Raw genomic sequence first — 23,598 nt, 5'->3', positions numbered from 1 at the left:
GCTAACTGGGGAGCAGACTCGCCTCATGTGGCCGGGGGAGTGGAGTGGGGAATGAAGCTGGAAAGGCAGGGCCTGCTCGGCCAAGTTGAGGACCTCCTCCCGTAGGTGATGGGAGGCGGGCATAGGCTTTAAACAGGGGAGTGGCGCTGTCCGCAGCCTGTGTCTGAGGAGCTCTTTGCTGCAGGGCAGCAGCGTGCTAGACGGCTCGGGCTGGGGTGAGGGAAGGAGGCCGGCTGGGAGCGGGTGGCGAGGGTCCTCATGAGCCGCTGTCGGTGGGGACTGGATAGGAGAGCATGGCAGGTCGTCTCCAGGGTTTGTGGGCTGCTGCTGGTGCTTGTGGGAGGAGGGAGAGCAGGGAGGACTTCTAGCCTCAAACCTGTGAGCTGTCAGGGGAAACACCTGGACGTGCCTCTGGCTCTGAGCCACAGCCTTCCAGGAAATTAAACTACCAGGAATTGGGAAAGGGCCCTTAGAGGCCACAAGGCACTGTGACCCGGGACACAGTACTCCTTGGGCGCTGGGGAGATGGGTAACAGACATTGCGAGGGCAAAAGGGGACCTTTATCTGCTGTGGGAACAGAACGAACTGCCTGGCTCACTGCACCGTTATCCTGGGAGCCCCGGCTCTCCTTAGCAGGGCAGGCGCTAGAAGCTAGGAAGACGTCTCAAGCATTAAATCAGTCATTTCAGACCATGTCCCTAGCGAGTCACTTTGCACACGGCTGGCTTCAGGTATAGATTTGTGGTATCCATTAATTAATGATTCTGAGACACCTGGAGAAAATAACCTTGTGCTTGAATAGCCCTCGTGAAGGTCAGTGTGTCGTCCACGCTTATGCCGGCTGACCTCCTGCATGGGCTTCATCCCACACGGTCACCTGGAAGGTGACACTCCCAGCCCCTCAACTCTCTGAGTACCCCAAGGCTCTCTCAGCTTCACGAGCACCGCTTGAGGAAGCCCCAGAGGAGACGGTGTTTCTAGGACTTGGCAGCAGGGGATTGAAATTTGCAGCCAGGACAAGAACGGGTCTGGGCAGGGCTCCGGGTGAGTCCCCACCTTCTCCTCTCCCTGCACTGACCTTACTTCCAGCCTTGAGGTGCTGTGGAAAGAGCTGTAGAGTCCAGAGCAGGAGATCCCGGAGGCCATCAGCTCTGTCGCTCCTGGTTCCCTGGGCCCCCCGCTGTCCCCTGAGCAGCTCGCTCCCGTCTGTTCGGTGCACATCAGGATTTCATGTTGGATTCCATTCGAACAAGGGCTTCCATTGGACAGGGGTGAGGGACCAACCTGGGCCGTATTTACATTTAACTCACTGCATGTGCGTGATCCTTGAGTTAGGCAGACACAGTGCTGGGTAAAAGCAGCAGGAGAGGAATTGAAAGGGCTCCAGACCTCATTGTCAGTGATTAGGTTCAAGAAGGATGACTTCTTGGGAGAAACTTCTCCTGTAAAAAATGTGAAGGACTTTTTTAAAAAAGACAGGGGCACCTGGGTGGCTCATTTGGCTGAGTGACTTCGATCAGGTCATGATCTCATGGTCTGTGGGTTCGAGCCCCACGTCAGGTTCTGTGCTGGCAGCTCAGAGCCTGGAGCTTGTTTCTGATTCTAAGTCTCTCTTTCTTTCTCTGCCCCTCCCCGGCTCATGCTCTGTCTCTCTCTGTCTCAAAAATAAATAAACCAAATAAATAAATAAATAAAGCCTTTTTAAAAAATAAATAAAAAAGGCACACACAGGGAGGGAGGTAGTTCTTTTCCTTGGAGTCCTGTCACTGGAGAATTCTGATCGGCAGCCCTGTAGTGCTCAGCTCCTCCTCACTCCTCCCTCTCAGGTCTGGGTCTCCTGACTGCAGGGCCAGGGAACCGGCCCAGGGCTGCAGGGACCGCGCTCCTGGCTTACCCAGGGAACATGGTGGGAAGTTGGGCTTGGCCTCAGAACTCATGGAGACTCCAGAATAACAATGGAGCTTAGCAGGGAGGCAAAAGAGCGGAACTGGAGTACATGGTAGAAAAATCAAGACCCAGAGGTTGGAGGAGGGCCCTGAGGCAGGTTGCTTTGTGGGCAGAATTGGAACAGTCATCTAGTCGAGGGCAAGGTGAAGAAGAAAAGAGCCGACACCCGCCCTGTTTCCCCAGAACTGTGTTCCTCCCCCCAGCACCCACGTCCCACCCCCTCACACATGTGCATCCAGGCACCACTGCCACCCACACAGAGCCTGACACACGGCACGACCACACACACACATCTCACAGGCTCCAACCCTTGAGCAAGCACATCGGGAGGCCAGGTCACTGTGACATTACATGGTGGCCCCGCAGTGACACCGGTCAGCAAAGCCCCAGAGCTGTGGGCCTGAGTCACGGGCAGCTCCACCCCGGAACCTCTAGGACCGTCTGCCAAGGCCTCCTGCCCACCCAGCTACGGGCCTGGGCTGTTTTCAGCTCCCTGGTGGTCCTGGGAGAAGAGCCCGTGCGGTATGGCCCGCTGGGACACAGGGCCTTCCCTGGGTTGCTCACGCATGCGGTCCACAGCATCCCTTCCATGCTGGGGCACCAGGGCCCGGCCCCACGCTCAGCTTTGGAGGGCTTTCTGCTCCTTGGGACTAACCTGATGTGTACACACCAAGTACATTCTTCCAGAGAAGAATGGCCGAAATCAGATAACCACCACTGGACTAGAATGAGCCTTCACACATGTCTCCAGGCTGACCTGCCTCTGTCATTTCTTCTTGCCTGTTTTTTAAATTCTGAATTGTTTTCTCAATCCCCCTTCCACGCCTGCCTAGACAGGCCACAGCCTTTTTTCTTACTATTTAAGTATGAGGCGAAAAATGGCGACAGCAAGCATATTCGTTCAAGAAATAGTTACCAAGTGCCTGCCCACCAGGCCTGTTTCATGTGCCAGTCCCTGCCACTGTCACCTTTCCCCTGGATGTGTGCAGGGGCCTCCCGCCTGGTCTTCGGCCTTCGCTCCTATCAACCTGCAGTCCCTGGTCTGTGAGGCTATTAATGGGCTCTTCTTAGGAAGTAGGTCAGACGATGGTGCTGTCCTGCTGAGAGCTCTTCCTTGGCTTCCCTTCTTCTCAGACAAAAAGCCAATTCCTAAAGTAACATATAAGGCTGTACCCAGGGCGCCTGGGTGGCTCAGTTGGTTAAGCATCTGACTTTGGCTCAGTCATGATCTCACAGTTCATGGGTGCGAGCCCCGCGTCAGGCTCTGTGCTGACAGCTCAGAGCCTGGAGCCTGTCTCAGATTCTGTGTCTCCCTCTCTCTCTGCCCCTCCCCCACTCGTGCTCTTTCTCTCCATTTCTCAAAAACAAATAAATGTTAAAAAAATTTTTTTAAGTTGTACTTGACCTCACCCCTGCCTCTCTACAGCTCATCTCCAACTATGCGCTCGCCCTCTCTTTCTCTACTCCAGCCACTCCAGCCTTCCTCTGGGTTCTTTAACTCACCAGGCTCCTTCCAGCCTCAGGCCCTTTGCACTAGCCACTTCCTCTGCCCAGAATGGTCTTTCCCGGTTCCACACAGCTAACCTTCTTATTTCAGTCTCTGCTCTCTCTCATCTCTACAGAGAGTCTGCCTCCACCACCCACTTTACAGTAGCCACCTAATCATTTGCTGCGACTTCACCCTGATGATTTAATCCTCCACATAGTCCTTTCACTGTCTACTTTTACCGCTTACTTACTTTGTTCTTTGTCTCCCTCCACCAGAATAAAAGTTCCAAGAGGGTAAGATTTTCGTCTCTTCTGCTTGCTGCTGTATTCCCAGAACCTGGCACATAATAAGATGCTCAGCAAAAAGTCACTGTTGGATGATCAGTTGAAGGAACGGAGGAATGTATTAACCGCAGTAGTTAAACACAGTAAAGAGATGAGTGTTTTTAGAATCAACCTAAGGCAAGGGAGACAGAGCTCTTTGGATTCTCTTTGTGAAATGGTCCTGAGGTGGTGGATCCTTTTAGCCGCAGACTCAGTCAGCTAGCTTAGGCCCCACGTCTTCCCAGAGACAGTGGTTCAACCAGGAGCCGGGCACATGCTGAGGCATGGCCACTGTGGCAGAGCCTGGACTAGCTGCACCTCTCTCTCGTCATGTCATTCTGTCTCACACTAGATGGAGTTTCTTGAGCAAGAGTTTAATCCATAGTGGCCCCTGGGCCTGGCACTGGGAGGTGACCCACCGGGGGAGAGTTCTAGTAGATCCTCAGGCCCTGGTCGGGGGACTGGGGCCAGTGCCAAAGGAATCTACCTGGACGGCCTCAAGTTGGTGGCAGCAGCTCTGAGAATGGGGGCGCCTTCCTCCTGGGGCCTCTTGTGGCCATCTTTTCCCCACTCTGAGTCAGCAATTGGCAGGGGTAGGGAGACAGAGCTAATGTCACCAACTAGGCACTCCTGCTTCTTTTAATTCTCCCAGCCATGCTGAGATATTTTGCTTTTGGCTCCATTTTAAATACGAATCAGCTGAAGGTCAGAGTTGAAGTAATGGACCCAAGGTCTCATGCAAGAGAAGTATAGAGCCAGCTTTGGAGCTCAGGTTCCGTAGTGACAGAGGCCTCACACTGAGCACTTCCCCTGAGACAGGAAGGGGACCCTAAGCCCAGACCTCTAGATTTGGAGCCTAGGAGTTAACAATAGAGGAGTGTTGAAAGTCTTCTAAATTAATTCACTGTTGTGTTTGAAAGGACGACACTAGAATCAGCCCAGGAAATTGGGCTTAGGGACCCAGGAACTCAGCTAAACAGAGCTTGCCCTGGGGAAGGCAGTGGGAGTTGGCTGCTGGGGCCCGGGGGAGGGCAGGAGGTCCTACATCAAGGCTGATTTGTCCCCATTTCCCTGTTGCCTTCTTAAAGGGATCACAGGGCTTGAGGGTTTTAGCTGTGGAAACCGAAGCCCAGGGAAGGTAAATGATTGCCCCAGGGTCACATAGTGGGGAAAAGGTCTGAAAGCAAACCCACTGAGACACAGAACAGCACTTATCTCTACTGCTCCCTCCGCCTTGCCCTATAGAAAAGAAGTAACAGAGGGGCACCTGGGTCGCTCAGTCGGTTAAATGTCCGGCTTTGGTCATGATCTCCTGGTTTGGAGTTCGAGCCCCACGTCAGGCTCTGTGCTGACAGCCTGTTTCCGATTCTGTGTCTTCCTCTCTCTCTGCTCCTCCCCCTCTCACACTCTATCTCTCTCTCAAAAATAAGTAAACACTTTTTTAAAATTATAAGAAATGGCAGAAGTTTAGGGGTGGGCCCGAGAATCATCTGGACTCTTGGGATGGGGTCAGTCGTGAGGGAGGTGCTTTGGGGTCCGGGCAGAGGAGAGGAACGCTGCCTTGGAGAGAGGGCCTGGAGGAGCTCCAGCCTCCCAGGGTGGAAGAACAGAGTGTTCTACCAAACCCGGCATCTCCCAGCAATAAAACCACACCCCTCCAGCCGGCCCTGATGCCTGCGGCCTTGCTTGCTCAGGACCTCCCTGTTCGTCTGTGTTGTCCGTAGGGCTCCAGGGAGGAACCACAGCGAGCTGGGAGCCTCGCTTCTAACTCCCAGGTGCCTCGGGCACCACGTGAAGAGGGTGAAGGGAACCCACTGTGGAAGGAGAGTGGCTGTCAGGAGCTGGGCTTCTCTTCCCCCAGTACAGACCGTGCCACTTCCCCTGCACCAGACTGCCAGGCCCATCCCCGAGTCCCCGGAAGCCTGGCCGTGACGTTCACCTGCGTCTCTGCGAGTGCGTCACTGGCAGCTGTGTGCAAAAGTAGATGCTAACTAATGCTCCTGCCTTAATTCTGGGAGCAGGTTGCCGCAGCCGCTGAGTACCTGGCTGAATCTGGTTGCTGGGGTGATAGGATTGTTTCCGTGGCCTCCCGGTGACTCAGCCCCAGAAAGATGGCCACAGGCTCCTCTTCAGGAAATGAGGGTCAGTTTTGCATCATTTTGCCTCCACTGTTGCTGCTCCTGAAAACCAAGCTCCCTTAGGCCCAAGGTGACTGACCCCGGAGGGTGACAATAAGCCCATGGTCTGGGGCTCAGGCTCCCTGGCGCTGACATGCTTAGTCAGGACAAGCCCAGTGCCCACTGTTCCTCATTCTCCAGCTCTGGCCTCAGCTCCGATCTCTGTTTTCCCCCTTCTGACCTCAGGCGCCCTTACTTTCCTGGGCTAGGCCACACCAGGATGCAGAATTCCTCTTCTAACTATTGCTGACAGTCTTCTTTCTGCTAGGCTGGTTTCAGGAGTTAGAATCAGTTCTCTGTCAGGGTGACCAGAAGGGCCCCCATCTGGCCAGCCGCCCCCCCTCCCACTCCAGCTTAGGCCGACTCCTCAGGGAGTGCACTGCCTCCATGCCTTTCATCCACATAGACCAGAGCGCAGCCATTTCACCCGCCCTATCCCGTCCACCTGCAGATGGGCCCGAGGATGACCTTCCTCCAGGCCCTAGAACCAAATGAGTGCCAGACCTGGACTGCCACAACATAACTGCCCAAGAAAGTACATCCAGGCACTGTGGCAGCCCCTCCTCCTTCAGCGTCCTGCTGTTACCCCAAGAGGTGCAAAGGGTGACGCCGGAGCCTGCAAAGCCCTCAGCCTGCCGACAAAGCCCCCACGTGCTATTCTCAAGTCTCCCAGCATGATCACCTAGGCTTCCTTGCTCTAACAGCTCTCCTTCAACTGTAGGAATCCACATGACAGAAGCTCCTATAGGCAGGAGAACAGAGTGGGAGGTGGCTCGGGTGGTGGCTAGGTGTCACAGGGAGTCTGTGTACCCATACACGTGGAGTGTGTGTGTACATTTAGATGCACAGGTGGGCTGGTGTGTTGTACATCTGGATACCTTTCAGAGTGGCTCTCTGTAAAGAGGACACAGAAGCCGTTTGGCCGTTGAACATGTCCATGGACATTAGGAGGAGAATGAGTTGTAGGAGATATGCTTTGGCGAGTTCACTCCTGCGTCATCTAAATGAGCAGGAAATCCTCACATAGTTCAGTAATCCAGGTTTTCCAAGGTGATTTCTTATGAAGCTGGTCTATAGGAGCAAAGGCAGAGAGCATTAAGAGAGAATCAGAGACAAAGGTTGGCCTTGACTGCAGCTTGCCCTCCCCTCTCCACCCCCAGCCACATTTCTTTCAGCCACCCCTACTTCCCGCTGAAGTACTCGTGTTAGTAGAGTACAGCCAAGGATCTTACTTGGGCATATCTCGAGACAGACTTTCTGAAGTATTTTCTTGGGATTTCAAGCATGAAGCAGCTGGTGTTTTGATGGGGGTGTAGATTTGGTACCTGTGACAGAGACCCAGGTTAGAAGTGGCTTGAACAAGGCAGTGGCTTATTTCTCACTCCTCACATCAAAGGCTCATTGTGCTGCTGCGATGGTCCACAGTCACCAGGGGCCCACGGCTCCTTGCTCGGTGCCCTGCCCTTTCCAGTAGGCACCATCCTGCTCATGATGCAGGCGGCCCACTGCCATGGCCACAGTCTAGTGAGCAAGGGTGATATACACCGTGCCCGGACTTCGTCACGTGCTGATGGCTCACAAAGATGGTTTTGAGCTAAGTGAACATGTGTACAGCTAAGAAGTCTATTTCTGTGTAAGGAGGGAAGAATGGATTTGGGGAGATCGGACCTTCACTTCTTGCCGTTTCCCATCTTCTTTTCACACAAGTACTAATTAACTGAGTTCCTGTCTAAATCTGATCGAGCCTCTGGCCTTACCTGTTGGGACTCTGCCCTCTCAGGTGCTATTCCCAAAAGTCAGCAGGCTTCCCTTTATTGGCATCCATATTTTTTTTAGCAACTCACCTGACTGTTTTATAAGAAAAGGCAGTAAGTGATAATCAACAATAAGAATTCTCATCTCAATTTTTTTTAATAACTTGGCAAGTTTAGTTGCTTATCCCCATTATGTTTCTTAAAACGCACCCATCACGTAAAAACAAAAACAAAAACACCCAAGAACTTTATTAGAAAACAAGATGGCAACTTTGTAATTACATCACTCATAGAGAAAGTTACCTCTTTAAAGGGGTGGGGAGGGACATACTTAGAAAAGACCCAAGAATGGAAATGTGGAGGAGAGCGCCCCTAGGTCATCTCTCCGCACACACCCAGCCTGTTCCCTCTCGTGGATTCATCCACATTGGCCTTGTTGCCTGTTGTGTCTTCCACACACATAAATGTTGCTGGTTCCACAAGGCCCAGCCCCCAAGGCCCTCCTTTCCCACAAAGCCTCCAGGCCTTTGTTTGCTTTCTCTCTCTCTCTCTCTCTCTCTCTCTCTCTGTCTCTGATCCGCATTGTTTAGCTCTTATATTGCTTCCTGGTTATGATCCGACCCACACTGTAATAAGGACTGGGTCTCCATCCCAGTGAGGATGAGTGGGTTAAATTCTTGCATCAGGCTAACCTGTTGCTCCCACGGCATGGTGTAACATGCACGTGGGGTTTGAGGTGAGCAGCTGCCTTCGGGTCGAAGGGCCCTGCGCAGCCTCGCGGCGAGCCCTGGGTGCCCAGTGATCCAGCGCTGGGACTTGAGGGCCAGGCCAAGTTGGGATGGGTTGGGAAGCGATGCACTCCCATTATACCAGGAAATAAACTTTACCTCTTCTCTTACAAGCCAGTCACAGGCACTTGTGGGGACAAACACTGGGTGTTATATGTAGGGGATGCGTCACTGGGTTCTACTCCAGAAAACACTGTTACACTGTATGCTAACTAATTTGGATATAAATTTTTTAAAAATGATAAATACCTGTTTTTTAAAAGAAATAAAATAAGAATTAATAAATAAAAGCCAGTCATGGAGCATAGTGGTTCTGCCTCAAAGTCTCAAGTATTCTAATTTGTTTCAAAAGTAAAAGAAAAAAAGTCCTATTCTTGCCCCCTCCTCCTTAATCTGTTCCAAATGAGTGCTTTGAGGAGGAAAAGCCCCCCAGAACCTACTCAGGTAGAGCAAATTGATTTCTGCTGTGGAGAGGGGCTGGGATGTTGAACGGAGGTAGGAACATAGATGGAACCTGACACAGAAGATTGGATTTTTTTATTTGGCAAAGGATCCGGGTTGTTCTCAGGTTTTGTGTTGTGGCTTGGGTGTGCTTGAAGCAGACGCGAGCGGCACCTTGAGCCACCGCCTTTGTGGGCTTTTCCTTCAGCGCCTCCTGCCTGGGCCAGGCCCGGGGAAAGATGCCTTGCTTGGCAGTCTGGCCAGAAAACCTTCCTTCGTAAATAAGTCCCCAGGGGAGACAGGAGTGATAACACGTTTTAAGTGGGGGCCGAGCTGCCTTCGGGCCTGAGGAGAGCGTGCCCAAGGCTGGCCCTGGAATTCTCAGTTTGCTTACTCTCATTTTACTTCTCTAACCTCTCTAACCAGCAGGGCGACTGAGGCTCCACTTGTGAGTCCTGCTTTTATTTTTCACACTCTATTTTTAAACTTTGAAGCTGCGGTTGTAAAATATACACTCAAAAATGTTTCTGCCCCCACAAGACGCAGGAGGCTTTCCAGACGCACAGCGTAGGGGTTACTCTGGGGAGTGCCCTGCCTGCACCCCCAGCCTTTCAGGGAGGGACAGAAGGGACCAGGGGACAGCAGCCGCTGAAAGAGACTAATCCAACAAGGAGCAGATCCTGGCCAAGTAATGCAGACCTGACCCTGAGAAACTGTCAGGAAGATTTTTCTGGTGTTTTCCCAAGCACACAGTCAGGGGTCAGAACCCTGAGAAGCAGAATTCCCAGTTGGAAAGGGTTCTTTCATCCACATGCACACAGTTGTGCTGGCCGCCATCTTCCCTCTGCATCCACGCCGAAGGTACGTGCAGCATGGCACTTCGGGAAAACAGTGCCAGCGAAGCCGTCTAGTTTGTTCCATTCACCATTTGCTGGACATGGTTGTCACCTTCAGGTTACTGTAGAGCTTAGAAAATGGGCATAAGAAATCTTCCCAGGTGCTGACCTTCCCGAGTTCTTCTCTGGCCCCTTCCAACCCCTCCCGTTATCTTTTTTTCCTCCTTCTCCCCCGGGCTCCTTCCTGTCCTTCTCATCCTCCAACCAGAGTAGATCTGTGAATCTCCTGACGTTTTCACCTTGGCTAGAAGCAGTGTGGGGTCTGTTCAAACAGACTTGTCCGTAATCTCAGGTCGTCTTTCATCTGTGAACAAGTCGCTTCTATCAGCAAGTCATTATTCACATGTAAGAGGCAGGGGAAAGTGCACTGAATTTCAAACTTCAGTTTCTTTTCACTCCGTTTTCCAACATCCACTCCCCAGAAACCATAGAAATTTAACAAGACCAGCCCCAATAGGCGAGGTGTCCCCTGACATAGCCTGTGAGAACCAGGCCGGCCACTTGGGGGGGGGGAGGGGAGGTTGGCCTAGATTGGAGCTGGCTGGCTCTAACCCAGGGGGAAAATGATTTCTGAGTCTCAGAGAACTGAAAGCCCATTCCTCCCATTCTAGAGTGGTGGATTTGGAGGGCAGGGAGATTTAGGGAGATGAGAGATATTTATAAGGAAGGGCTTAATGTAGCTGTTACTGTAAGTTAAAAATAAGGAATATCATATAATACAGCTAATGAGCTAGAATATACTTCAATTCCATGTTATACCAGCTAGAGGAGAGATGAAGGAAGGACCAGTTTGGAGCAGATGAGAAGAGAAAGGAGGTGGGGGGTATAGAGAAACAGATTCCCAGTCAAAGGCCTGGCTCTTTCTATCTTTCTGCTTTGTCATCTTCGGCATGTTGGCTTTTGACCTGTGCTTGTTCCCATGGCTACAAGACTGTACCTTCAGCTGTCACCCCAACATTCTAGATGAGAAAGGAGGAAGAACATAAACTTTTCTCATCTCAAGGTTCGGGTCATCCAGGAAGAGAGTGTGTCCTCCGAAGCCCATCTCTGTATGTCTCCTTGGCCAGGACCGGGCACATGGCATCTTAGCTAGGAAGGTATGAGAAGGGGCTAGTGGCATCACCCGCAGGTGTGCACGTTGCCTCCCAGAACAAAATTGGACTTGAGCGCGCACGGAAGAGCGGGTAGTGACTGGTGGGCTGCTAGGAGACAGCTGAGTGGGTGCCCAAGGAGCGCCATGACACACCTAAGCACCTGTAGAAGTCGCCTTCAGAAGGAGTGGACCACGGGATGGACGAAGGGCAAGAGCTAAACCAGAGAGGTGAGGGCCACCTCAGGGGCCACGAAGTCCCTGCCGAGGACTTGGCTCTCCGTGAGGACCTAGGAAATAACTACACCTTGCCCAGAAGAGGGGAGGGGGTGCCAGTGCTCCCTAAAGCAGTGGTTTCACACCCCCACCCATGTAAGATCTGAGGATCTTGTGACACGAGCTGTGGGTTCAGTAGGTTCTTGGCGGGGGAGTAGGGGGGAGCATTAGATTTTGCATTTCTTACCACCTCCCAGGTGATATTGATGCAGCCAGTCAAGCGACCAGACCCAGAGTAGCAAGACCCTAAAGGAAGTCTCTTCAAAGATAAATACCCAAATATGTTTGTTAAGCATTTTAATGTAACTACTAATATCACTGTAATAGAAATTGAGACTCAAATATTAAAGAAAAAACAACAAGAACTCTTCAATTGAGTTTTTCCCAAAATGGGGGAGAGAGGGCAAAACCTGATGTATCTTTTGGGAGTCCTGTGTCTACACATGAAAAAAAAGTCAAAACAGTGGAGGTTGCTCTCTCTCTCGAGTTTAAGCCGTCCATAAGGAGGAGTCCAGGGTGATCAGCGGCTCTCAGTCATGAGGCCCCAGGCCCAGTCTTCCGGGGTCTTTCTACTTCACTATCCTGGCATGTGGCCTCTCTTCTCTTGGTCCCAAATGGCTGCAAGAAGAGTTAGCCAGCTCATCCTCATTGCAGATGAGAAGAAGGGGAGGAAGAGAGAGCAGTGAAGGGCTCCAGCCCTCTCCATTTGAGGGCGCCCTCCCAAAGCCCCCCCAACGCATTTCTGTGGACCTCTCACTCAGTTACATGAGCCTGTTTAGCTGGAAGATGTGCAAAGAAATGCGTTCTTTTGGCCTGGGCACATCACCCAGGCTTCTCTTACTAAGGAAGAAAGGAGCACATCTGGCTACATGCCACGTTGATACAAGAGAGACACTTAAAATGACGTGGAATGGTTGAAAATAACGGGATGGCCAAAACTATTCCAGGCGAAGGACAACCAAATGAAAGGGCTGCCAGTAGTAATATTCGGCAAACTAAACTTTCAGATGAAAACTAGAAAGATGTGCAGGAAGGGGAACATTGGGTAATAATAATGGTAAAAGTGTATGATCCACAAAGAACATGTCACAGGCATGAAACTTCATACATCAAGTTAAATAGCAAAGAGCATCGAAATATAATCCCCTCCCAAAAAACACGGTAAGAAATATTAGGGAAAACTTGTTAATATCACACATATAGTAGGATATGTTAACCTACCTTTCTCAGAATTTATGAGGTCAGGCAGACCAAACAGAAATAAGGTTATCAAGTGCCGTATTTAAAAGCTTGGATATGGGGGCGCCTGGGTGGTTCAGTCGGTTAGGTGTCCGACTTTGGACTCACAGTTCATGGAGTTTGAGCCCTGCGTCGGATTCTGTGCTGACAGCTCAGAGCCTGGAGCCTGCTTTGGATTCTGTGTCTCCCTCTCTCTCTGCCCCTGCCCTGCTTGTACTCTTATCTGTCTCTGTCTCTCAAAAATAAATAAAACATTTTAAAAAATTTATAATAAAAGCTTGGATATGTACTCTGCAGACAAAAATAAGCATCCATTTCAAAGAGCAGCAAAACGTGCAAACATTGATTATTTGGAGCCCCTAAGAAAATCTCAATTCCATAAGGTAAGAATCTTTCTAGGCTACATTCTAACTAAATCATAAGCAAACTTGACACTTAAAATAAAAATATAACAATAAAAATTCCACTTGGATATTTATACACAGTCTTCTAAATAAGTTATGCCAACGACAAAACAAAAATTAAAAGACTCCTTTTAGGCCTAAACATATGAAATCCCTATCAGTGTTTAAGCAAATGAACCTGTCCTCAGTGGAAATACTTGCAGAGTTGTCAACAATTAAATTTTTCTCCAAAATACACAGAGAATTCTTTCAAAATCAATAGTGAAGATAATAGAAACAAAAGATAAAAACCAAGTACTTTATGGAAGAAACAACAGCCAAGAATGGTACACATAAGACAAAACTCACTCTGACTAGTAATAAATGTCTACCACACAACAGGGCTCTGCCATCCTCCCCACATCTTACAGGCCAAGAATAAGAAGACCATTCTCACCAGGATTGCTAAGATGTGATCATAGCTGGAGTGGCTATAAATTGGTACATTATTACATTTTTTTAATGTTTATTTATTTTTGAGACAGAGAGCACGAGTGGGTGAGGGGCAGAGAGAGAAGGAGACACAGAATCCAAAGCAGGTTCCAGGCTCCAAGCTGTCAGCACAGAGCCCGACACGGGCTCGAACCCACGAACTGTGAGATCATGACCTGAGCAGAAGTTGGGTGCTTAACTGACCTAGCCACCCAGGCGCCCCTACCTCGGTACATTTTTAGAGGGAGTTTAATGGTATCTTCATACATGTGTACTGTTTTTACCAACTGATCCAGGGAATTCCGGAAGAGTTTATCTTACAGAAACATGTGCACATGTGCAAAGGCATACGGACAAGTCAGAGAATTAAAACTTTGATACGTGTATATACTACAAGGCAGTTAAAAACAATGAAGTAGATCTGTCTGAACTGACGGGCAAAGTGCTCGTAACATTTTCTTGCCTGAAAACCTGCAATTGTTATTATAGGCAAATATATCATTTTTTAAAGTCTGGAAGGCCATATGTGATGAATTGCAGTCTCTGGTGCCCACAGGGACCTGGCATAGAGCATGAGTGTGTGAGTCGCCTGGTATGTGGTCACAGTAAAGAGCAGGGACAGTAGAGAGCAGAAGATCAGGTGCCTTCCTGGTTGTTGGGACTTGGAACCTTGTCACATCCAGCCCGGAGCCTGTGGATCGGGACTCAGGACTGGCAACTCATTCTGCTTCAGCCCCAAGATGACCTCTTGGCCCCTTTGCAGGGGCGGCAGGGATGGCCCCTATCTGCATCACCTTGTGTCCTCTTAGCAAGCGCTGCGTGAACCTGCAGCTTCTGGACGCGGGCAGTCTTGTTGCCCCTCTCCTGTGAGCTTAGCAGCGTGGGCTCAGTCCTGTCACTAGGAAAGTTATAGCGACTAAAATTGAGTTTAAGATTTTTTTTTTAGTTTATTTATTTATTTTGAGAGAAGGAGATGGGGGAGGGGCAGAGAGAGAGGGAGAGAATCTCAAGCAGGCTCCATGCCTGCAGCACACAGCCTGACACGGGGCTCCAACTCACAAATCATGAGATCATGACCTGAGCTGAAACCAAGAGTTGGATGCCTAACCGACTGAACCACCCAGGCCCCAAAGATTTTTTTTTTTAGTACCCTAGACCTTATGGACTATGTTTTGTTTGGGCTTTACTTGTTCCTTAATGTTGTGCAGACTCACTCCACTTCAGAGCCTTCAGAATCTTCCAGAATCTTCAGGAAACCCCACACCAGCTTAGTTACCCACAATCCAACATAACGGTGTGTAGAGTTGCTCTTTTTATAGTCTCTGTAAGCCTTGGGAGAGGGGCGAACAGCATTAGCGCTCTTGGAGGAGAAGAATAGCCGGAAGTAAACAGCTTGAGGAGGGTAAAGCTCCAGGATTGAGATCTTCCCGTTGTTGATTTCTATCCTGCTGGTAAAACCTCTATGCTGCTTCTCATTTCTAAAAGTGACCTTCAACTTGATTTCTGCCCCTGTCAGTGTAAATACTGGCCAGTGGGGCTTTTGTCCAAAGAATGCTTTGACCTCCAGTGTAGGGTTGCCAGATTTAGCAAATAAATATTCAAATATATAAATTTGAATTTCACATGAACCATGAACAATATTTTCTGTTGAAGTACGCAGTATTCGGGTCATACTTATGCTAAAAAGTTATTCATTGTTTATCCAAAGTTCAAATTTAACTGGGTGTCCTCTGTTTAATCCAGCACCTCTAGCCCAGTGGGCTCTTGTGGCTCCCCCATTCCGAGAGGGGGCGTCTGAAAGTAGAAGGGTAAATTGGTAGTAGAAGTGCTAGTTACCCACAAGTCCCCTCACACCCAGAGTGACTGGAACCCCGCCCGTCCCCCTGTTTGTGCCTCCCCCCCTCACGTGCTTTCCTACTTCTGAGTTTTGCCTCACTTCCTGCCTCTTGGCTTCCTCTCTGCTAGTCTGTGGCTTTCCCCTACCCTCACTTCTCTTCCTTTTTCCTCATTTTGCTCTTACTGGTCCATAACATGTAACTAAAGTTTACATATTTGAGTGTTGGTTATAATTACTAAATAAGGTTTTATGTTCCTTGCTATAATTTAAATAGAAAGGAAATTTAACTTTTTGTGTGTGTTTCATTTTCCTTTTGTTGATAGGTGGCCTTAAGTTTATTTTTAGTTGTGTGAATCATTGACCTTCATCCACCTCGAGTGAGGAAAAAAGGTCTCCCCATTTCCAGAATGAATTCACATGCCTCTTCCTGAGATGGTGGCAGTGGGAGAGATTGGGATGGGGGATAGAGGGTGCCTGCTAAGGTGACCCATTCAGAGGAGAAGGGGCTCAGAAGCCTCTTGTGCTGGTGACACCTTGCCTTTGGCATTGGGCCCAGCTGCCCAGAGCGGAGTACGGCTCTCTCCCCTTTGTGGTTGATCACCTGCCCCTTCCCGGCAAGAAGCCACCTCCAGAAGACAGGAACAAGCATGGTTTGAGGCTAATTACTAGGGCCCAGTGGTCTTCTGTTTCCATTCTCTGCCTCTCCCAATGAAAGCTAACTCTCGAAGGAAACTATTTTGGCTGCTTCCCCCCAAATGAATGGGGGTAGGGCAATTCTCTGAGCTCCCCCTGAATCAGAACCTCTGTTTTCTAGTCACTGCCCTGAGGGACTGTAATATGTTTCTCCCATCCTCTCCCTGCCTGCCCTTGTTTCTCCATCCCTGCTTTCCACCCACCAGCAGAGGGACCATGACCCAGAAGGTACCTTCCCATCTGGGAAGCAGATCTTTGAATGGCAGTGCCATCTTGGAGAGACAGTAGTGATCTGGGAGTCAGGGAGTCGCTTCTATCCTGAACTAGTTGCTTCTCCTCTCTTGGCCTCAGTTCTGTCATCTGTAAAATGAGAGTGCTCGTGTGTCTCACAGAAAAGCTGTATGAAAATATGAATAAAAACAAGAGTCAAAAAGGGAACAAAGTTCCATCCCCAATCCAAATGCTAAATGATATTTTGGGAAGAGTTTGTTTTTAGAAAGAGTGAGTGAACAGGGAAGGGGCAAAAAGAGGGAGAGAGAATCCCAAGTAGGCTCCATGCTTTCAGTACAAAACCTGACATGGGGCTTGAACTCACGAACCGTGAGATCATGACCTGAGAAGAAATCAGGAGTCAGATGCTTAACCAACTGAGCCACCCAAGTGCCCCTAAGTGATATTTTTTAATAAAGGAAAGCCAGAAGCTTACTGTTGGCGATAGGATCCTTCTCATTGACCTGATCAGAGAATCTTACCACTTTATTTTGGTAATTATGGTTTGGAGATTTGCCAGAAAGCAAAACCACTTCGCATGCCATATTCCTCCTTTATTCATGGACTCCCAAACGTCTGAGTGTTCTTTCCTATCTTTCCTTCGGGGCAGGGGAAAATTTAAAAGAAGCTAAAGGAATAGACATGTCCCCCTTTGACATTTCATCATATATTTCAGTAGAAAGGCGTTTGGCTCTTTGAAAAGTTTGACCTAACGGTTTAAGACCGAGTGACTGAGTGGAGCTGTCTCCTTCACTCTGCGGAGGAGGCAGCGATGTGAGTTGGAGGTCAGCACTTGCCAAGTGGCAGCACAAAAAATGTTGGATCAGATCTCTTGACTTTGATGGGAATAAAACAACAAAGGCTCACCCGCCCGAAGCCCATGGCCTTTTGCTGAGCAAAGTCCTGCCGGCCGTCTAGTCTCCATCCCAGCTGGAAACCCGCTAATGAGTGAGGCAGAAGGATCCGGGCTTCCCGGAGTGTGTGGGAAACGGAACAGTAGAGGCCACAGCATTCCGACTCCGATGCTTGGACAGAGCCTGCGCGTCCCTTGGCTACAGCCATCTGGGGCTGCGAAGGGCACAGAGATTTAGCCAGGGCCTCGTCCCCACTGTTGTAAGACCCAAGCTTCGGTCCCCTGGGAGTTCTGTTCCCTCCTCACCTTCGAAGCTCGCTGCCCCTCAGCCGCGAGAAACAACGAGAATCTGCCACACCCGTGGAAAGTCGGGTCAGGGAAAGAAGGCAGGAGCAGGATCAAAGCCGCTTGTAACCCAAGAATTCCTCAGCAGCTCGAGCCCCTTAATAATTATGGTTTGGAGATTTGCCAGAAAGCAAAACCACTTAGCATGCCGTATTTAACAATGAGCAGTTTTCTGTGTTCATAATAGTCACTGTGCGGAGCAAATAGGCACCTTGAACAAAGGATAGGATATTTATATGTGTATATAAAATAACCGACACTCCCTTAAACCCTGAAGCATGTCTGTGGGAAGAATGTGGCGCTTCCTTCTGCACTGGTACCTGTTTTATGAGCGAGTTGGAGAAAGGCTGCATACCCCACCCCCACTGCCTGCATTTAGAACAAACAGACAGAAAACCTTTGTTTAACCTAGAATTTTCCAAACTTATTTAATACCAAACCTTTTGTTTTAACCTTTGGTTGGTTTTGGAGTTAGGAGTTTTTCCTTTTGCTTTGTTTTGTATCTATCCCCATTTTATAAAGCCAGTTTCCCAAGGAAAACTTTTTGGAAAATGATGGGCCAAGGAGGGTCGGAAGGAGAGACTTAGACCAGTGGAAAGATGGAGAAGACAAGTCTCCAGCCCTGAGGGATGACCGACATGATTGCTGGAACCCAGCTCTGCATATCAATTTAGAGCACCCCACCCACATTGGGCCCTGTTTCTCTATGTCCTTTTTTTATGTTTATTTATTATTTTTGAGAGAGAGAGAGAGTGAGCAGAGAAGTGGCAGAAAAGAGGGAGACACAGAATCTGAAGCAGGCTCCAGCCTCTGAACTGTCAGTACAGAGCCCAACATGGGGCTCAAACTCATGAACTATGAAATCATGACCTGAGCCGAAGTCAGACGCTTAATCTACTGAGCCACCCAGGTACCGCCCCTCTCCATGTCATTTTTTGTTCATTTGGTTATATATTCAACATTTATGACTGGGAGAAATTGGAGGAAAATGCCCCCTTGGAGGAAAGTTCATTAGAACTGGACCTTAAAGGGTGAGTATGAATCCAGTGAGGAAAGATGGGGAACATTCCAGAAGACAAGGGTGGCCAAGTATGAGGCCCGTTCAGAAGAAGAATAAATTAGTATAGTCCAAGCCTGAAGTGCACACATGGGCTGGGGTCGCATGGGCTGGGATGCAGTGGAGGACCTCTGCATCAAACAGGACTCACACACACGCAAAGGTCACCATGTCTGACACAACCCGCTTCAGTACAGAGGGGCATACTGGGTCACATACATGAGAATTCTAGGGCTAGGTGGAGCTAGCTTCAGATGTGCCATAATCCAAGTGCTCAAAGGATATCCCAAGGACCCAGTCTCCCTCCCCTCTGCTCTTTGGTTAGTTCTGTTTTCAGATAGGCTCCCACAGCCCTCAGAGTTACAAGAAGGCTGCAGCAACTCTGACCTTGACATCATCATTTATTTAAAGCCTTTGTCAGTCAAGTTCCTTTACTTTTTAAATGCTTTTTTAATGACTGCCATTGGGTTCCAGGCCCATCACAGAATTAATGTGAGTCAGGGGCCATGATGCCCTGATTGGCTTAGACCTGGGGCCCGGGCCTGGAATGTGAAGGAAGATGAGCCCCACCCAAACCATATATACTCAAAGACATGGAGGGGCTGGCTCTGGGGAGAGAGTGGGGTACATTTATCCAGAGAAGGTGAATGGAAGCTTGGCCACAAAAACAACAGATGTCCACTAAAATCTGGAATACCAGGCCAGAGAATCTGTGTGTCATTTGCAGCAGAGGACCTATAAAAATTTCTGAATAAATAGTGATCAGAACTATGCATTAGGTTTAACTCAGCTACAGTTTAATAATTGCCATGTGCTGGGCACATGCTGAGGGCTCAATAAATATGTAATGAATGGTAAATAGGAGGTAAATGGGTGGATTTGCCGTGGGGAGAGAGAGAAATGCATTCATAGGAGACCATGGTGATCGTTTTGGAGGGGAGCTGGCAAAGGAAGTAATGAAAACTCATCAAGAAAATCTAGAGGTTCCATTGTCATGAAACCCACATAAGGAAAGTCTATCAAGAGGACAGGGTTAGTTGAGCCATGCCAAACACAGTCAAAAGGTCAGATCAGGGAGGACAGGGACTGAGAAAATGTCAGAATGGAGAGTTGAAAGAGAAGGTCCAGTAGTAGGATGGTCAGAAGCCAACTTCAAGGAGTTCAGAAGTAAGTAGGAGGCCACCCTGTAATATCATCTGTCTTCTCTTCCTCCCTGCTTCCAACTCAGGGAAAAAACAAACAAACCCTCCCTGGCCTCCACACATTCTTCACAAAGCTCCTGATGCCATCCCCGTGACCTTTATCCAGCCATGATGGCCTTTTCTCCCATGTGTCTTTAGGCTCTCCTCCCTCTCCAGGGCTATCTCTCGTATAAATATTAACATCACTATCTTGTCCTAAGACAACATTTCTTAGACGCTGTTCTGCCTTAAGTTAATGTTTCAAAAAGAATCATTAGAGGAATCTTGAAGTTGGGGAGGACAGAAGTTTTGAGATTGGTTGAATATCCTTTGTAGAAGACAAGGTTATCTGTAAGAACGAGTGGCTAGGGAGTGGGGTACAGGGACAGGGAGAAGGTTGAAACAGTTCATTTAGAGGTTCAGTTAGGAGTCACCAAAACCATGAATGAGGGTTACCTGGGTGGCTCAGTCAGTTAAGTGTCTAACTCAATTTCAACTCAGGTCATGATCTTGTGGTTCATAAGTTCGAGCCCCAAATAGGGTTCCACACTAACAGTGCGGAGCCTGCTTGGAATTCTCTCTCTCACTCTGTCTCTGTCTCTCTCTCTCTCTCTGTCCCAAAATAAATAATTTTTTTTTTTAATGAATGAAAGAATTGCCAGGGGCCAGTGGGAGGATGACTGACGTTAAATAGGTTGAATTTACAGAGAGCCTAATCAGCATACTGCCTGTCTTCAGCTAGAATCAGCGCAGAGAGAGTAGGGTACAGTTATCCAGAGGTCAACCTGATGCCTGAAGGTCAACTTGACATGGGGGTTGGGGGCTAGAAGAGCATCGCCGACCAAGGGAGCCCAGGTATGTAAAGAAAGGCAGGTAATGGCCTGAGAGAGAGGCGGAGTCCAAGATGTGGTCAGAGATGTGTAAGAGGGTTGTCTATTTGAAGAAATAGGTTAAACAGTTCTGTTGGGGATATTAGAGACGCCATGGGGTATATGATAGGCGGTTTAAAGCCCATCTCCTGACCTGCTTCTCTGCTTACCTTGTTTATAAAACGAGGCCCCAAACCTTCAGGTCATTGTAATTAACACATATGAGGTACTTATGGCAATGCTTGCACATAGTAAGTGAGCATTGCTTGCACAATGCTCACTGAACGTTGGCAGTGGTGATGTTCATTTTATTTATTTATTTATTTTACATTTATTTATTTTTGAGAGACAGGGACAGATAGAGGACAAGTAGGGGAGGGGCGGAGAGACAGGGAGACACAGACTCTGAAGCAGGCTGTCAGCACAGAGCTCAACGCGGGGCTCGAACCCACAAACCACGAGATCATGACCTGAGCCGAGGTCGGATGCTCAACCGACTGAGCCACCCAGGCACCCCTGTGGTGTTCAATTTGAAGTGATGAAAAGGCCTGGAACTTGAGGTCTTGAGGTTGAAACAATCCTAAGGAATGACAAGTTCTCAGATGCCATCAGGCCTGTTGTGGGCAGAGTGAAGTCGGAGGTGGAAAGCATTAGAATCGAGGAGGCTGCAAAACGGTGCACCCAAGTACTGGTGGGGACATCTTTACAGGCGCAGAGGCCACCATTGGCCCGGCAACGACTCCGCATCCCTGAGAAAGGCCAGGGCTCTAGCTGAAGTTAACAGAAACGGGGAGGTGGCTACGGTGGGCTGCAAGGGAAGACAGACTGTTGAGAAGCAGGAGCGAGGGCGGTCTACAGGTGGCAGAAGGAGGGGCACATCTGCCTGAGGCAGAGACTGAGGGAAAGAAGAAACAGCCTCTGCTGGAAAGTGAGGAGTCTTCTTCCAGGAAGAGGAAGAAAGGGACCAAGGGTGGAAAAAGTGGAGTATTTGTGACAGATTTTGATTGAGAAGAGAGGTTTCTCATAATAGCTTTTACGAAAACGCATTCCCAAGCCTGGGGGCAAGTCTGAAGAAGGCTTTCTCGTAAGGGAGGAAGTGAGAGGAGGTTTTGGAGTAGATTCCTGGAAAAGCCAGTAGGCGGAGGCTCTGTTTCCTCACCTTGATTGTAGGGTGCGCAGCATTAGACATGCTGGCTCAGGACTGGGCGCTGGGGCCCGGCATGCCCCAACCGGACACACACAGCCCCCCGCCGGCCCCCTGCTCTGAGGGCACACAGTGCCGTGTGCATTTCCCAGGTCGCTGCCACTGGGTGCTCTGATGGATAGAGGGACCGGGAGAGCTGGGATTGAGGGCTTTTGCTTTTAGAGAGCAGACAAATGGGTTTAAAGGGAGAGAAACAAGACACCAGCAAGTTTCGTGGCTGTGTTCTTTTCCAAAAGCACTGCTCAGTAATGTAATTGTATTCGGACATTATTTTTGCATGACGTCAGGGAATAGCCTCCCTTAAAAGCTCTCATGAGAAAGCACAGCTATAAAACAGACTCAAGCAGTGAAATGGAAACCAGACAAGTGGGTCTGTGTAACTCGGGTAAAGAGATTTCTCCTGCAGCTTTGTGATCTGATCTCTGCTCTCCGCATAAAACTCTATTTCATGAGATCCACTTACATATGAGCCTTACCTCGCAGGTGCTTTTAGACATAACACGTCTTGCTTTATTACCAGACGTGCAGGAAAGCAAGGGTTCCCTCCTCAGTGGCTGTTCAGACTATCCTCCTAGGCCACCTTTCTCCAGTCCTGCCAAGCCCTAAACCTCTCATCCTTATATGAACCCAGCCCAGCAGCGGGAGGGAGGGCTGGTCCCGTGTACACTGCGATTCACCCCAGTGTGTACCTTTATCCCCCTCACCCCCTGCTCAGGCTTGGTCTTGGGGAAGTGTGTCCTGAGGAGCATGACTCACTGAAGAGGGTCTTTCTTACCCACCCCCTTTTCTTAAAGCCACAGAAGCACAGAATTAATTACCTGCTGTCCTCTGTTCTTGGCACCCACTGACTCTATCCCCAAGGACTCCTTTCTTTTTTGTATTTTTCTTTTTTATGGAGGTGGAACACCTAACATAAAATGAACCATCTTCTTTTTTGTGTGTTTTTTATTTATTTTTGAGAGACAGAGAGAGACATTGCGAGCAGGGGAGGATCAGAGAGAGAGGGAGACACAGAATCCGAAGGAGGCTCCAGGCTCTGAGCTAGCTGTCGGCACAGAGCTTGATGTGGGTCTTGAACCCACGAACCGTGAGATCGTGACCTGAGCCGAAGCTGGACACTTAACCAGCTGAGCCACCCAGGCGCCCCTAAAATTAACCATCTTAAAGTGTAAATGCAGTTTCGTTTCTTACATTCATAATATTGTACAGCCATCACCACTACTAGTCCCAGAGCATTGTCATCATGCTCCCTCACCTTCCAAAAATGCCTGTGTCCCTTTGGCAATCGCTCTGTCCTCCCCTTTCTTCCCAGCCCCTGGCAACCACCAGCCTTTTGGTCTCTGACTCTTTCTGGTCTGCGTATTTCATGTTCAAGGGTTCATTCATATTGTAGCATATATCAGTACTTCTTTTTTTTTTTTTTTTTTGGATGCCTGAGTAATAGTCTCTTGTACGGAGGTCCCAGATTTCTGCATCCAGTCATCCACTGATGGACATTTGAGTTGTCTCCACTTTTTGCCTACTATGAGGGTGCTGTGAACATAGATATAAAGTTCTTATTTGAGTACATGGTTTCAGTCTTTTGGGGTATATACCTAGAAGTGGAATTGCTGCATAATATAGTAATTCTGTGTTTAACTTTTTGAGGAACTGGAGGTCCCTTCTTTTTTTTTTTTTTTTTTTTAAGTAAGCATTACGTGCAACATGGGGCTTGAACTCACAACCCTAAGTCCAAGAGTTGTGTGTCCCACCAACTAGGCTAGCCAGGCGCCCCTGGAGGCCCCTTTTCGATGGGCATCCTCCTAGGTCTGCTCTGTCAAGGAATAGTAGGCATCTCCCACCCTAGCCCCAGCCCCCGGGACACATTGACCTCATTCTGCCAGACCTGGAAAGAAACCGAAGGGTAACGCTGAGGAGCCAGGAATCTCTCTGGAAGTGAATAAGGTCACCAAGGAGATGCTGGTAATCAGAAGAAAGACCATCTGGGAAGAGA

At 49.1% G+C, this 23,598-nt stretch overlaps 1 protein-coding gene across 3 annotated transcripts in view; it reads left to right on the top strand.

Moving 5' to 3' along the window:
* The window catches only part of THADA (THADA armadillo repeat containing), a 316,857-nt gene that overhangs the window by 272,133 nt on the left and 21,126 nt on the right, over window positions 1-23,598 (top strand). The window lies entirely within an intron of this gene.

Source organism: Suricata suricatta, chromosome 4, assembly GCF_006229205.1.
Source record: "Suricata suricatta isolate VVHF042 chromosome 4, meerkat_22Aug2017_6uvM2_HiC, whole genome shotgun sequence".
In the NCBI taxonomy this organism is placed as follows: domain Eukaryota; kingdom Metazoa; phylum Chordata; class Mammalia; order Carnivora; family Herpestidae; genus Suricata; species Suricata suricatta.
The sequence above is the reverse complement of the archived record's forward strand: the minus strand, read 5'-3'. Positions and strand labels throughout refer to the sequence as shown.